Genomic DNA, 14,425 nt, shown 5'->3' with positions numbered 1-14,425 from the left:
CCTATATCTGCTATTTACTGCGATTTTAACGGAAGCCGCCTGGTCGGGAAGATGCGGCACCATTTTGCTATTAGAGAGCTTTAGAAAGCCTTACTCTTCTGCCACTAGATAGGGCTACTGCGTTAAAATGAAGAGCAAGCACGCGTCCGTATTGGATACACTACACCTGAATGTAACTGTACATGTTGGTATAGATGCCAAGATGAGATATCGGTTCTAACGTTTCTTTTATTATACCTTTTCTTTTACTGCGTGATTAAATTTATTCCTATACAAATAAACTTAAATGGTAGTAAGCGCTTGCCTGTCTCTCGTATGAGTCTGTGCTTCGTCCGATGTGCATTGTCAAGCTCTAGCAAGGAAAGTGTGGACTAGCCCAAACTTACATGGCATTCCGCAAGCACTTCTGGCCAAGCATTCTTATTCGAAAGCAAATTCGAGCCACAAAACGCCGAGGTCCTTCGCTCGTCCATGTCGTGTTGCGCAGGGGGCACGCACTTTCCGAGGTTCGGCACCGTGTCTCGGAGAACAATGCTGTACAAAAAAAATTAGGAGTTCACAGCCACGAAAACAAAAAATCCTGATAAAAATAAAGGACAGTTTAACAGGCGCTCCAGAAAAAAAAAAAAAAAAAAAAAAAAAAAACGTGCCTAACGTCGTCCTCGTCGGGTGCCGAGTGAACAAAGACCCAGAGGGAAAGGAGGCAAGGCCTGCTCGGTCTTTACTGTTATTGCTTCCGGCCGACGAGCGACGCTGGAATGGCCGCGGTGGTGTGTTCCAAAGCGGCGATGTGGCAGGGCATCGTTGCTCGCTTGCACGCTGGCGCGAGCGCGCGCGCCTTGCTACTCCCGAGGGTGCGATCAGGACGAGCGTCGCTGGCGCATGGGTCGAGTGCCCGCCGAAACAGCAGGGTCGATGCCGCGGTTCCCGCAAGGGCATCACACCCTCTGCGCGTCAGGAACCCGGTTTCACACTTCCCTTCCCCCGTCACCTCACACATTTCGCACCCCGCGTACTTCTTTCTCCAGGTCCCGCTCGAACTTCCGCGGTGACGTGCCCTTTAAGGATCAACCGGCTGAAATGCGCACGAGCAAAGCGCGATGCCACACCGAGGGAAAAGAGTACCGTAGTTACTCGATCCTAACGGACAGCCATTAAAGTACGATATGCGGGTTAAGATCGAGTACGAAACGAAAAGCGCGATAGGCGGTTTCTACATCCCACCACAAATCTCGAAGGCTATGCTTTGCCGTGCTCCAGATAGCAAAAGCTCCTGCGAGCGCCGTCATCCTCACTCGCCACCTGGCGTCCCAGTCGCAGCACATGTCGACAGCTCAGTTTAAAATTTTCTTCTTCCGAGTGAGAACGGATCGCATTTTTTTTCCTCTTTTACCATGAAAATCAAGTGAAATAATAATTTGGGGTATTGGATTTTGCATTGCTTGAAGTATGACGGGCTGCAATCGATGGCATTGGATTTTGCATTTCTTGTCGTGAAATATAGGGCACGCTCGCACATGGGCGCTGGTAGTGGCTCACTTGGCCGAATACGTGTCTTCGCTGGAGTCGAGAGACATGCCGGGTGTTTCGAAAGAGGCTGAATAAAATGCAGCACTCACTTTTGCAGAACGCCTGCTCGCTATCGACACGCAAGCATGATTTGCTGAAAAGTAGCCGTGTAACATCTATGACTCTTAAAAACAAAACTAAGCAGCTCAAGCGCGGTTCTACTAGCAGAGATGGCTGTAGGAGGGCTACACGCGTAAATAGCCCACGCCGCGCGGAGAGCGTAATCGATTGCGCTTGGCACGCAGCAGAGATGCACATGACTGAACACGTCATTAGGTGTCAAAGTTCAGAGAGCAGCGAGAGAGAGAGAGAGAGGTAGGGGAAATCGATCGAAACGCGTTGCTGAACCGGAACGCGGGCAAGCACAGACGCGCACAAACTCGAAAAGCTATAGGTGAGGGGATCCGCACATTCCGGTATCAGAAGCTTCGGCCTCACGCAACCCCGATCGACTATAGCGCAGAGACCGGGATTCGTCGCGAACGGCTGGGATCCTCGAGGGAGCGAACCAAAGAAAACGTGCTTATGGGCGTCATTTTGGGTGCAGCGCCGAACGTGGCGGCGGCGGCAAAGGGGATATATAAGTATATACAGTGTGGCGCCTTTCCTGCGACGAGGGAAACGACGCTTTTTCGCCGCGCAGGCCTCAGCACCAACAATAACAGCAACTGCCGACTGCACCGCCTCTATCAAACGAACCTCTGGAAGCACGGCGCGGACGTGAGGAGGGGGCCACCCGACGCGCGCATTAGAGAACGGACACATCGGCATCCCGCGCGGCGGCGAGCTCACGCTCGGCCGGGCCGGACCCGGAGTTCGAGCCGCGACGCAATATTTATGGCGCAATATCCATAGCAAGAAGCGAAGGCGGGAGTCGGCGGCAGGAACGGGAGACCCGTGCGCGCTTACACGGCCTGCTGGTCCGCGCACCACCACCACTGCCACCGGCGCCGGCGAGCGGCTGTTCTCTCCGAACGTTCGTCGATGTGGACGGAGGTGAGAGGATGGGGAGCGGGAACGACGGTGCTGGCGCAGGCCGTTCCGGCGTGCGCGCGTCGCGTTCGGCCAAATAAATGGCCCTTTCTGGCGCCTCACGCCCGCAGCTTGCGAGGCGTGGATTGCATGGACGCCAGTACCAGTAGCAACATCAAAAGCATCAGCATCAGCGGCAACTGGACTAGGGGCAGTTCTTGTACCCACAAGTCGTCCAGAAGAGGGGAAGGGGGGCAGACCGTATGGATGTCGGCTGTGAGAGAGGGAGAGGTGGTAGGAGGAGGGGGGGGTGAAGCTGTGGCAAATATGATTTAGGCACCGCAATGTCTACTGCCAAACAGGCATGTCACCTGCCCTACACCTCCACTCCTCATTCTCCCCCTTGTCCCGCATTCGCTCTCCCTCACGCTAACGGGATATACGAGCTCAATTATGCATGGACCAGAAATTTGTACGCACCGCATTCATATTTAGGAGTGCGTTTCCAGGCGCGAGCGCGCGCGCACCCGTCTCCCTGAAGCCCTCCCTTCCGTTCGTCTCTCATACTCCAGCTCTCTTGCTTCTCCCTTCCCCCTTTTTTCTAATCTAGATGCATGAAACGCGCGCCCGTTGTCGGCGATCACGCGCGGTCGTGATGTGCACGCGTATGAGATATATATGCGCGGCGCGAAGCCTCGCCAAGCTCCGCCGAAGCGTGAATGCACGGTACACGCGCCCACCCGCCATCCAGCCAGCCGTCAGGTTGCGCCGATTGCGGACGCCGCCGGTCCGGAGAGAAAGCTCCAGCGGTGTGTGAGGGAGCAGCCCAACCCTCCTGCCCTCTTTCCATTATCCCGTCCTTTCTTTTCCTATCACGGAAACCCCTCCACCCTCCGCTCCGTGCGCCTTCATCCGCCGCCCATTCGTGCTCTTTTCTCTAATGCTCGCAAAATTGGATTGCGAAGTCGCCCCCTCTTCCTCCCCCCCCGTGGCCTGTCGTCCGTGCTCTCCGCCACTCCCGCGCTTCTAGAAGCGCACATCGCGGCGGCGGCGAGGCGCGTTTCTGCGTTATAACGGCGGCGGTGGTCGCTTGTCCCGTCCTTCCCTTTCATTCGCCGGGTCTCCTCGACGTTCGTTATGTATGAACGGCAGGTAATGGTGCGTGAGAGCATGATTTCAGCTGCGATCGACCTGCTGCTGCGTTTGGCAGCGCGCGCAGGGTGGGAGACTCGTCCGGTGAATGAGAACCGCGGTGCTCCTACACACGCGCTCAGTCCCCCCTCCCTCTTTCCCTCCTTCCTCTATTACTTTCGCTCGTTCTACAGCTGGTTCGCCCTCATCTCTCGTCCTACAGTTTTTCTCATGCTTTCTTTCTCACTCCCTGCTTTAACGGCGGGCACCAGTGGGCAAATTGCGAATCGAGCTCGGGACAGGCGCGCCTCGCTTGCACAATGAATGAATAGGGGAGAACATTGCGCGTATACGTGATGATTCCTGCTGGACGGCCGAAAATGAAGGGGAAAAAAAAGTAAAATCAACTTTCGCGCCGGTTTGAATAGCGCGCCGACTCCTCGTGTTCGCTTTTCGTTTTCTCTCCCAGACGACCGTGCAACGGGCCACTTGTACACGGCTTGTGGGACGGATGTTGAGAGGAGTTGCCGCGCGCCCGCGTAATTGCATTTTGACCGGCGAGGCAAATGCGTGTAACGCTTGCCGCCTGCCTACCGAGTTGGCGGCCGGCTGTACATTCGTCACTCGCCATCATCGCATGCAGGTGACGACCTGCCGGTGCGAAGCATAGCGTTTCGTGATGGTGCGAATTGGCGGGGAGCAATGGGCGGTCGCCTTGATTTTTGCTGGGTGTCTGTTACTATTTCTCTTCTGGTCAGATCGGTGAAGGACTGGCAGATTGCTAGAACCTAACAGCGCAAATTAAATATCGAAATTAAATATCGCCTGCACCAAGACCGATGGCAGTTAAAATGACTTCTAGAATTCCCGCCTAACGCCGCGTGCTTCCTGCTAAATCGGTATCTGAGACTAAACATATGGGCGACACTCTCGGGCCGGCTTCGTGCCAGCTAGCGCTTCTACATAAGATTACATCGATCACAATATCAGAGCGAAATGTGCATGAAACAGCCTGTGAAAGCTCTTTGTTATGACTGCAGCTTGTTTTGTCGTCAAATTGTTGCTTTCATCTTGTGTCAGTACTTGTTCTTACGAAGACAGCTTGCGCACGAACATATCGGTGAACTGTCCGTCGTTGGCTTAAACGCTCTGCGGCGAATGCGTTTTACCCCTCCAGAGGACGACATAAGTTCGGAGTTCTCTGTCACTAAACCTGATCTACTGATTTCTAGTTAATTGGTTTTCGCTTGGACGGGTGACGACAAAATACATTTTTTCTTAGAACATCGGTATATTTCTTACTCTTGGACAGTAGTGCGCATCCACCCCCCTTCCTCTATTTAACCGCACCACCAAGAAGTATAAAGCTGTAAGGGATGGCTGGTGGAACCTACAAGTCCTTCTGAGCCACTGACGGACCGTCTGACCGCAAAAGCGCGTCATCGGTATAAAATACGGTACAGGCGCATTAGGCGAACGCACTAGGTAGAACGAAGAAACCATCTGAAACACCCCAAGTTCTATATTACGAGCGTGCTAGGAAGAACAACATTTTGTATCGACTTGAGCGAATAAATTAGCGTACATACAGATCAGGGGGCGTGAAAATTGAAAAGGAACGAGAAAGGGGCTACGAGTAGAGAGAGAGAGAAGAAAAAAAACAAAAAACAAGGAACGCCGGTGGCTGTTCCGCGACGATCGAAATTGAGGTGTTTTTTTTTTTTTTTTTTTTTTTTGGGGGGGGGGGGGGGGGTTTGTGCAATGCGAAAACGGGGCGAAATAAATAAAGAACCCGGACTGAGGAGATTGTATACAAGAGGAAGCGAAATGCGGGAATAACCCTCGTCCCGCAGGCGATAGGATCTATCGACACGAAAAACCGCTCTCTCGAAATTGAGGCCGCCCGGAGAAGGCCAATAAGCGGCAGACATCGTCGCTGCTGTAGCGCGCGCGAGAGCCGCCTTGGGCACCGCGAAATAGAGAAAGCCTGCGCGGATCGCGCGCCAACTACTTCTTTTCTCGTTCGCGCTGTTTCGGTCACGCGAAACGGGCCTGGAGACGACACCTCCGGCATCCGAGCAATTCAAGTTGCCAGAGGCGGTCGTTGCTTCCGTCCTACACGGGGGCAAGCTGGACAACGGGTCGCGCACTTCTGACGCTCTCGGCGAGAAAGCCGCCAACTGTGATGCCCAAGGGTAGGGGGGCTGCGCGATTGAGCGTGGGCGGGGACTGGGTGCGGGGGGGGTCAGAGGTGATTGCCAACAGCGGCGTTGCGACGGTATTGAGCAGGGCTTCCTCGTGTTGATGGCGAAGGGAGGAGAAGGCGTGAATGTAGAGAGCTGAGAGAGGTGCCGTGAGAGGAGGCAAAGAGGAGAAGGTAGTTCGTGCTGCGGCGCCTCCTGCCACTGAATTGACACGCATATTGGCAGCAATAGGGTCCCTCCGCGCCGGCGCTGCCAGCCAGAGAAATAAGGCTCTCGGCAGCGTAGTACGTATGCTGCTGCTGCTGCTGCTGTTGTTGTTGTTGCGGCAGTGACGGCGCGGCGGTGGCCTTTGTAGTGCGTGCCGAGTCGCCCTCTCTGCCTCGTTGCGTGATGATCACGTCTTTCCCCGGTCGACGCGACGTCCCACCACTAGCGCAGCGACCGGGACAGACGGCGCACGGCAATCCAATAAGGGCGGCTACAGTCGTCTCCTCCGCCCGCTCGCGTGATCGCGTGTGAGCGTGCAAGCAGTGGCGCGCGCTTGCGTATTGCCTCGCGCTGCCTGCCCGTATGTCACAGCCGGCCGCGCCGATGCTGCCAACCACGCGTATACGTAAGCGGGCTTTGCCTGCCTGCCTCCACCCTTTCTCTCTATCTATGCTTTTCCTTGCCTCCGCTTATAGCAGGTATACATACTTACACGGCCCACGATCGCCTGCAGTGCTGCTACGAGCAGCAGGCGTCGTTTCTTACGCGGGCAGCAGCATTTGTGTCCCTCTTCGTCCATTGTTGCGCGCGCTCGGGAAGTTCTTGTTTTCCTGCCGCAGCGCCGCTGGATGTCCGTTGTTGGCGTTGCCCACTTGCTCGGCGCGAACTTCTTTGCCTTGTCGGGGGCCTTCGTAGCTTTTATTTCAGTGCCCTCGTCACCGCTGCTGTTCTTGGATTATCGCCCTCCTTGTTGTTCTGTCGTTTTATTTCTTTTCGGTTCCGTGCAGCTGTGCTTTATTGCGGCTATTATTACGGGAGCTATATACACTGACGGACGCACGTACAGCGCGGTTCCTCCTCCAACAGAGCAGGCGCTCGTAGCGCACGCAGATGGGCTGCACATGGACAGCGACTACGTGTCGTGATGCTTTATATATATATATATATATATATATATATATATATATATATATTATTCAATGTAGCCGCATGAGTGGAAGACGAAAGAGTGTCAGTGGAGAAGACTAGAAAGGTTCGGAACGTTTTTGGCCCGACGGAGGCTCGCCCTGAAGCATGTTCAATAAACCCCGTTTTTCTCGCGTCGCGTAACAGTGTATATATATATACATATATATATATATATATATATATATATATATATATATATATATATATAAAGCATGACCGCTTGTTGGCCACTGACGTGTGCAGGACATTGGTTTGCGCTTATCTGTACGAGAGGCAGCGAGCGGGTGCGCACTACAGAGAAACAAAACAGCGGGGGAAGAGGAAAACGCGCAGCGAGAGAGAGGGAGAGAGAGAAGATGAAGAAAAAAGGGAAAACAGTGCGCGGCAGCGGAGAAGCGCGTATAACGCGTGCTTGATAGAGGCACCACGCAGCTCCAATTTCGAAGGCTCGTCGCGTTATGGGGCCGCATACCAGCGGCGGCCGTTCGACAGCAACCGTCGAGGGCGTCACAGGACCCGGCGTTTTTCTCATTTCCTCGTTGGCGCTCCTTTTCAGACGGATAAGCCATGCAGCCGCTTTACCGGCTTTATCTTTCATTACGTTTTTGTCCCTCTTTCTTTTTTCTCTCCGCGGATTCATCGCGTTATTGCGAAGAGGTTTGGCATCGGCATCACACGGGGATCCTGTTTTGCATGCGACATCAGTTTCGAATATGTGTCCTTATATATATATATATATCGTCCTTTTGTACACCCAATCCTGGCGCATACAGCGCCATGCGGGGCCATGCAAGAAATTCCGCGCTCGACAATGAATCATATGGTGAAAGTGAGCCGTGCATCATTGATATGTCTCACGCCGAGCAGCGTGTGGTTAGCCGTGGTCGAGGGAATTGTACTCTGAATATTGAAACGGCAGCTGGGTTGCGATGAGGGCCTCGGCGTGCGACAGTGCTTTGCTATTCGCATGCCTCGATGCAGGTGCGACAGACTCGTCGCGTCGCTGGGGCCCTGCATACTTGAGATTGCCCTGCGGCGGCAGCGATTGGAGATGAATAGTATTTAACGATAACGCCATTGTTCGCGGTGCACCATTATTATATTTCTTGCGACGCTGTCCATACAAGCTAGTGTAAGCAGCGCAAGAATCACATTCTAGCGATAAATGGACGCGAGTGTCCGTGTAATTGCGCTGTTCACCGCTTACCAAGTAGCCTAACTCAACTATTTTCTATAGGCCTTTCATGGAAAGTAATTAGTCCGGGTTCAAGCTTCCTATCTTTCTTTGTGTTCTTTTACTGCGAATAATATAAACGAGATTTCGGCTTGACAAACTGTGACAGCCAGCGTTTGTTTCGGGCAGAGAAAGAAAGCATTGTACAATCAGTTACACCGATTTCAGCCCTCGACTCGTGATTAGAAACTGGTTATGCACATAGTTCTTCTATAAATCTACAAAGAACCATTCCAGGGCACGACAGTCAAAGTAACTTATGCATAAAAAATTATAATTAGACAGTTTTAGAGTAGCGTTTGTCAGCTTACGTACGTTAACCGTAAGCTAGCTTTGCGGGGACGTTACGATGCCCGTCCTTTCAAGACATTTAATTTAGCGTACAGGAACCCAAACGTCGGAAGACGTTGTACAACTAGGGCGCCGCCTGGTGCCTCGTGCCAAACGTATCCAAGCCAAGACAATTCATTAGCAGTCATCCTGTTGTTGCTATGCGGACACGTCTCGTTAGGCCTACGGGCGCCGGAATCGCCGAACAATCTCGAAAATTGGACGCGCTATGCACTCATAACCAACGTTTCACGTAAGTTTAGAGAAAGCGAAAGCTCTTTTCGCAGCGACCATACGGAACATAACGCCGATTGTGTTTTCGGTGTGCCCTCACCCCACCTATTTCGCGCTGCATGTTACTGGCGATGTATACGCGAGTGAGAGCGCAGTCATCACGAGAATTCACACTGAAGCGGGAGACGGGGATGCGGCCATGTTCGACAACGCTATTTCTTTGCGTCCGTATGCATTACAAACGTTAAACTCGCCAAATAAGGTACGTTATCATAGCACCGTAAACACACACACACACACACACACACACACACACACACACACACACACACACACACACACACACACACACACACACACACACACACACACACACACATATATATATATATATATGTGCCGAGAGACGGAGGCAAGTCGCACGAGGGTTGAGCGACAAGCAACGAAACTAGAAGAGAGACTCGCCCAGCGTTCCCTACTCGGCGTACCGCTGGCGAATGAGCCGCGGCACAGTACTCGATTGGCGTCGTGAGAGGCGTCGGGGGAAGCGTGCGCCGATGAGTTTCTTATCCCGAGGCGTGCGGGGAGGGCAACCACCGAATTGCCCATAACCGCGATCTAATTCGAACTCGCCGCCGTCCCGGCGCTGGCGGGAATACATGCGATGGGAAGGGGACAGCGTTCGTCGATGAGGCCGGGCCGAATATACCGAACGGAAAATGAAAAAAAAAAAAAACCAGAAAGAAAGGAACGAATAGGAAACATAGAAAAGGGGCTCAGAACGTAGATGCGCGAGAATGCGCTGGCGCGAGAGGATAAACACAAAAGAAAGAGGGAATGCGGGACGAAGGGATATACGAGGAATGGGTTTTCGGGAATAGGCGATGAACAAGCGCCCCCATCTCTCACGGTCGCCCCTTCCGTGCGCTGCAGAGCAACACGGGAACGAGATTAGGCTAGTTTGCCTCCGCGCCACCACCGCCAGCTACCAACCTCATCCTCGTGCTCTCTTTTATTTTTTATTTTTTTGTCCTGCGCGGAAGATGATGCGGAGAGCAGGGCGCTCCGTGCAGGGGGTCAAAATAATGGCGCCCGGGAGCGGTTTCGCGCCCAAACGTAATAATAGCCGGCACCCACGAGGCGAACCGCCCGCCGATCGAGGTGCGGTTATATGGACAACGTTGACGGCAGGCGCGGGCTTGGACGGGGCCGTGTGCTCTTTTCCCGCATGGCTTCATTTTTTTTTTCTCTGCCCCGTTCGTTCAATTTAATCGTGTCTGTTTGTTTTTTCTTTCCTCTTTTTTGTTGTTGCTGTTTGCTAGTTTGTTTCGTCCATCGAAGATAATGCTGAGAGCCAGGTGAAACTGTGGCGTGAATCTACAAAGTGAACCCAGCTTTTCCCACCACGAAGTTTTCCGGAACCTTGCGAACATCGGCGGGACTCATCTTGTGAATATGTTTCAGCGCAATATATATATATATATATATATATATATATATAGAGAGAGAGAGAGAAGAGAGAGAGAGAGAGATAGTGGGGTACACCACAATCTGATTGGGGGACTCCAGATTCTGACTCTAACTAGTATATATATAAAATCGCATCACTAAATTTAAATAATTAATGTCGCGTCTTGCACTTGACTGACGGGGTTTCATGTCCCGTATAGATGAAAAGTAAGCTGTTAGGAATTACATTGTGGTGGACTAAAAATTCAATTAAGATTCAATTGTTTCCGATATGTTGCTTAAAATAGACGTTCTCGTTCAATATATCTAGCGGGAATTATTGTCAGCCTGCGCGCATGCGCAACCGTGGATACCACATGCCTGTGCATAAGAAGCAACGGGCCTCTTAATATCCACATCAGCACGCAGCAGCACGCGACGATACACGTTGAATTCGAGGCAGCACGTCGCAGTAAATTTTTGTGCGCATATTACGTTCATCCATAGAACGATAATAATTGAGGTTGTGCTACATTAAGTTGACGGCTTGTATATATGTTCGAGACATGTGGCAACTGTTACGTAAGATTTAAAAAAGAAAAAGAAAAGAAGAGGAGAGAGAGAGAAAGAGAAAATGCAGTGGATGTCTCACAAATTAAATACTGGAAATTTTTGGGATCTTCGGGCCTCTTTTGCGCTTATCGCAGTTTTGATGCTGCTGTTGATGCCACATACAGTCTGTTATACTGCAGATCACTAGAGAGAGAGAAAGATGCTGACTTTCATGAAAATCGAGGTTGATGGTGGTTCACAAAAGGCCTGGCATGCTCCTCTTGACGTTACGTGAAAAGAAAATAATGAACTCGTTGTCTCAGTAAAGTCGGTGAAGTCACGCTTTCTAGTGGAATAGACGTAAGCAGCGATTTACACGAACTGGTACTGAAATACTACTGATAACGACGAGTCATTTTCCGGGTCTCATCTTTCTATATATCTTTTTAATTTGCGCCGAATAGAGGTATTGGACGCTGCATACAGCCCGGCAATCTTATCAGCTTCGAAGAGGTCTTCCTTCCGATAGTGTTTGTTGCTTGCTACTCATTCTCACAATAGAAGATTAACGGGATGCTTTTCGTTATCGACAGATAGATGCGGTTTCTTTATTGATTATTGTCGCAGCTTCAAGCACCCAGAGAAAGTGAAGCACTCTATCAACATATATACAGCGTGGTCAGTCTCACTACTCTGTTATCACTGCTAAAAAGTGCTTCTGTTATTCCTGAGAGCTACAGGCCTTAAAAAGACATTCCTGATAACTTTAGCGCGCGTGTGCGTGTTCGTGTGTAGGGTCGTTTGTGCGTTATTAGTATCATTGCGTACACATCATTTGCTACCCATAAGCGCAAGTAGCATGCCAGACCGGGAAGTCGTTACTTTGTGATTAATATCGCGTCGCGTTTAAAGTGCGAGTATAGCAGTAAAGGTTTCAAGCAGCTATATTGTTGAAGTATACGCTGTCTGTATACAGATGTGTGTATCTCTCTGTATATCGTCAGATGACAGCTTCAAGTGGTCCCTTAATGAGTCACATTCGGCACGCCACTGGGCAGGCCACAAACTTCGAATATATAGGAGTAGTGCCTGTTTCCAGTTATTCATTCAGTCCAGCGCTTTTTCAGAATTCGATCTTCAAATGCCCTTCTTTTCTACGGTAATAATTCGCCCAAATCGTCCAAAATCACCTTCTCCCATCTTGCTTCTCGTTTTATTGACTCATTTTTTCTCAAGATTGTCCGCGTACCTATAATCGATGCGTTGGTGAAGCGATAGGTGAAATTATGCACCCTGGCCCTCTTTTACCGACAACACGTCACGCTAATGCTTTTCGCATATTTTGTTGCATGCAGGTGGACTCAGGGCGCACTCTCTGAGTATCAGAGCTCAAGTCCACAACGGACGCATCTCGGAACGGAATGATGGACACGAAATAGTGGAATAAGGTGAGTGTTACAGAAGTATATATGTTGCTGCTGCACACCGCAGTCCTGGCCTAATGTCCACAAAATGCACTCATCAATGAGCCAAAATAGTTATTGATGCTTGCGGCAGTCAAAAAAGCCATTTTTCGCTCTTTCAGACTTGCTAAGATACAATTTGTAGTAGTAACGTCCTAGGAGGGAAATTTAACCTCGCACACATATGAAGTTGATAGTCTCTGGTTTACGTACCCTCCTCCCCCTCCCGCCCTCTCCCCTTAACTACTTCGGGCACATGCCACATTCTGTTAATTTCTCATGCAAGTATGGCGGTGCAATAAATCGGTGATCTGACAACGCAAGTTTTGCGAAACCAGGCCACGTCCAAACATTTTTTTCGATATTTGACCCTAATGACACGGTGCATATGACCGTTGTCCAGTCGCACATGCCGGAGAATGTTTCCCATTACCAGAACCAATTTCCTTGCTGATAAATAGAGAATATAATTAAGTTCCTTGAGTGGGCCGTGGTACGTGTACAAATTCCGACGCGTAATTGACCTGTCAGAATTTTCGGAAGGAATTTTTTTAATGGGAGTCAGACACGCCAACTTCCAAGGCCGAAGTCACGCTCGCCCTCCCACTCGGGGTCTATAATACCAAATTCTCCGGGCCAAAAATCAGTCCTCCCTGGCTTGCCTTTCTTTCACGTTCGTGCTCTGTGATGTGAAATTGATTTGCAACGTCGAACAAATTAGCGCTCGAAAAATGACGCTCCTCCATAGTGCAACTTCGTTTCACCGGCCAAAGCTAACATTGAAGCATCACGGTGATATCAGCAGCGGCCAAACGCGAACGCTTGTTTGTGAGAATGAGTGTGTGCTTTTCGGATGAAATAGTGTCAGCGGTGCAACCTCGACCAGACAAGCGAACAGCGTGTCAGATAAGGTACGCGTGCGTTCCATTTCACTACACTAACTATATGGATACAAATCTGAAGCCCCCTTCCCGTGTTATCTGCACGTCCGAAAGAACAAAACATTGAATTACAACAGTGCATTTTTTTTCTCTTTCTATTTATTTGTTATCCATTCCTTAACGAAGTTTCCGGCGTCCGCGAGTATACGTATATATGCAGCACGCTGTTGCGCCGGGTGACGCACAATATTGCTTTCAGACCGGCGTAATTACACGTCCTCATTACCAGCCACTCTTGAAGCAAGCTCATTTCGACGTGACACACACAAGCACACACACACAACACGATATTTAGTCGACGGTGGACTGACGCGCATTGAGTTGTCAAGCTCGCCAACTGATAGGCGGCGGACTCGCTCGCGGATGAATGGTCCCGCATCGAATGCCTCCTGAAATTTCGTGGCTCTCCCACCTATTACTCCGTGACAGCTATGCCGCGCAATATCGTACAAAAAGACTGGCCTCAAAGTCCACGGTTGAGATTTATGGCGCCGAACGATTGACGCTTTATAATAAACGCGCGCTTGGCCGTCCATGTGGGTACAATGGCGGCACGGGTGATGCGGGTATAGGTTTATTGCGCGGTCGCCTCTCGATGTACTGAGAACCGCAATACGTACGAAAAACAATGGCAGGGCGAACTGATGAAACGACGCGAGCGGATCGGCGAGGGAAAAGAAAACGATGACTGTATAGTTGCCTCCGGCTTCGTGACGACGAAGAGCTCGAGATATGGGCTCCGCCGCGCTATACACTCTGTACTATACGGGTACTTTGCCAACGGCATGCTGGCTTGTCTTGCTCGATGCGGGGCTCGAGCGAGATCAATACCCGTTATATGACTGCTACATGACTGTCAGAAACAGGTGCGCCGAAGCGAGGTTATATCTGGGCTGCCCCAGATGGGAAAGAAAACGACACACGGGACTGAGATGGCCATCAAGTGCAGTTACGTGCAAAAGGACATGTTTGTAGTGTATATGTGCGAGAAGCGCGCTTGTATACCCGTTTTTTGTTTATTTTTTGTTACCTTTCATTCTCAGAGATGCTATGCATGCATATGGACGCGCAATGCACTTTGATTATAAGCAGTAGAGGGCCAAGTGAAGTGAGGGGGCGGGTAGGGGGGGGGGGAGGAGAAGGAGTATGAGTTGGGGGCTGAAATTAACA

The 14,425-nt window shown here is 50.9% G+C and overlaps 1 protein-coding gene across 1 annotated transcript in view; it reads left to right on the top strand.

Moving 5' to 3' along the window:
- LOC119450127 (LIM/homeobox protein Lhx1) overlaps nucleotides 1-14,425 on the top strand; it is a 95,474-nt gene that overhangs the window by 31,265 nt on the left and 49,784 nt on the right. The window contains exon 2 of the mRNA XM_037713493.2: nucleotides 12,207-12,299. The gene's annotated coding sequence lies outside the window, so the exon portion shown is untranslated. The remainder of the gene's footprint in view (nucleotides 1-12,206; nucleotides 12,300-14,425) is intronic.

This window comes from Dermacentor silvarum, chromosome 4 (genome assembly GCF_013339745.2).
Source record: "Dermacentor silvarum isolate Dsil-2018 chromosome 4, BIME_Dsil_1.4, whole genome shotgun sequence".
Lineage (NCBI taxonomy): Eukaryota > Metazoa > Arthropoda > Arachnida > Ixodida > Ixodidae > Dermacentor > Dermacentor silvarum.
This window is presented reverse-complemented; position numbering and strand designations above follow the sequence as displayed.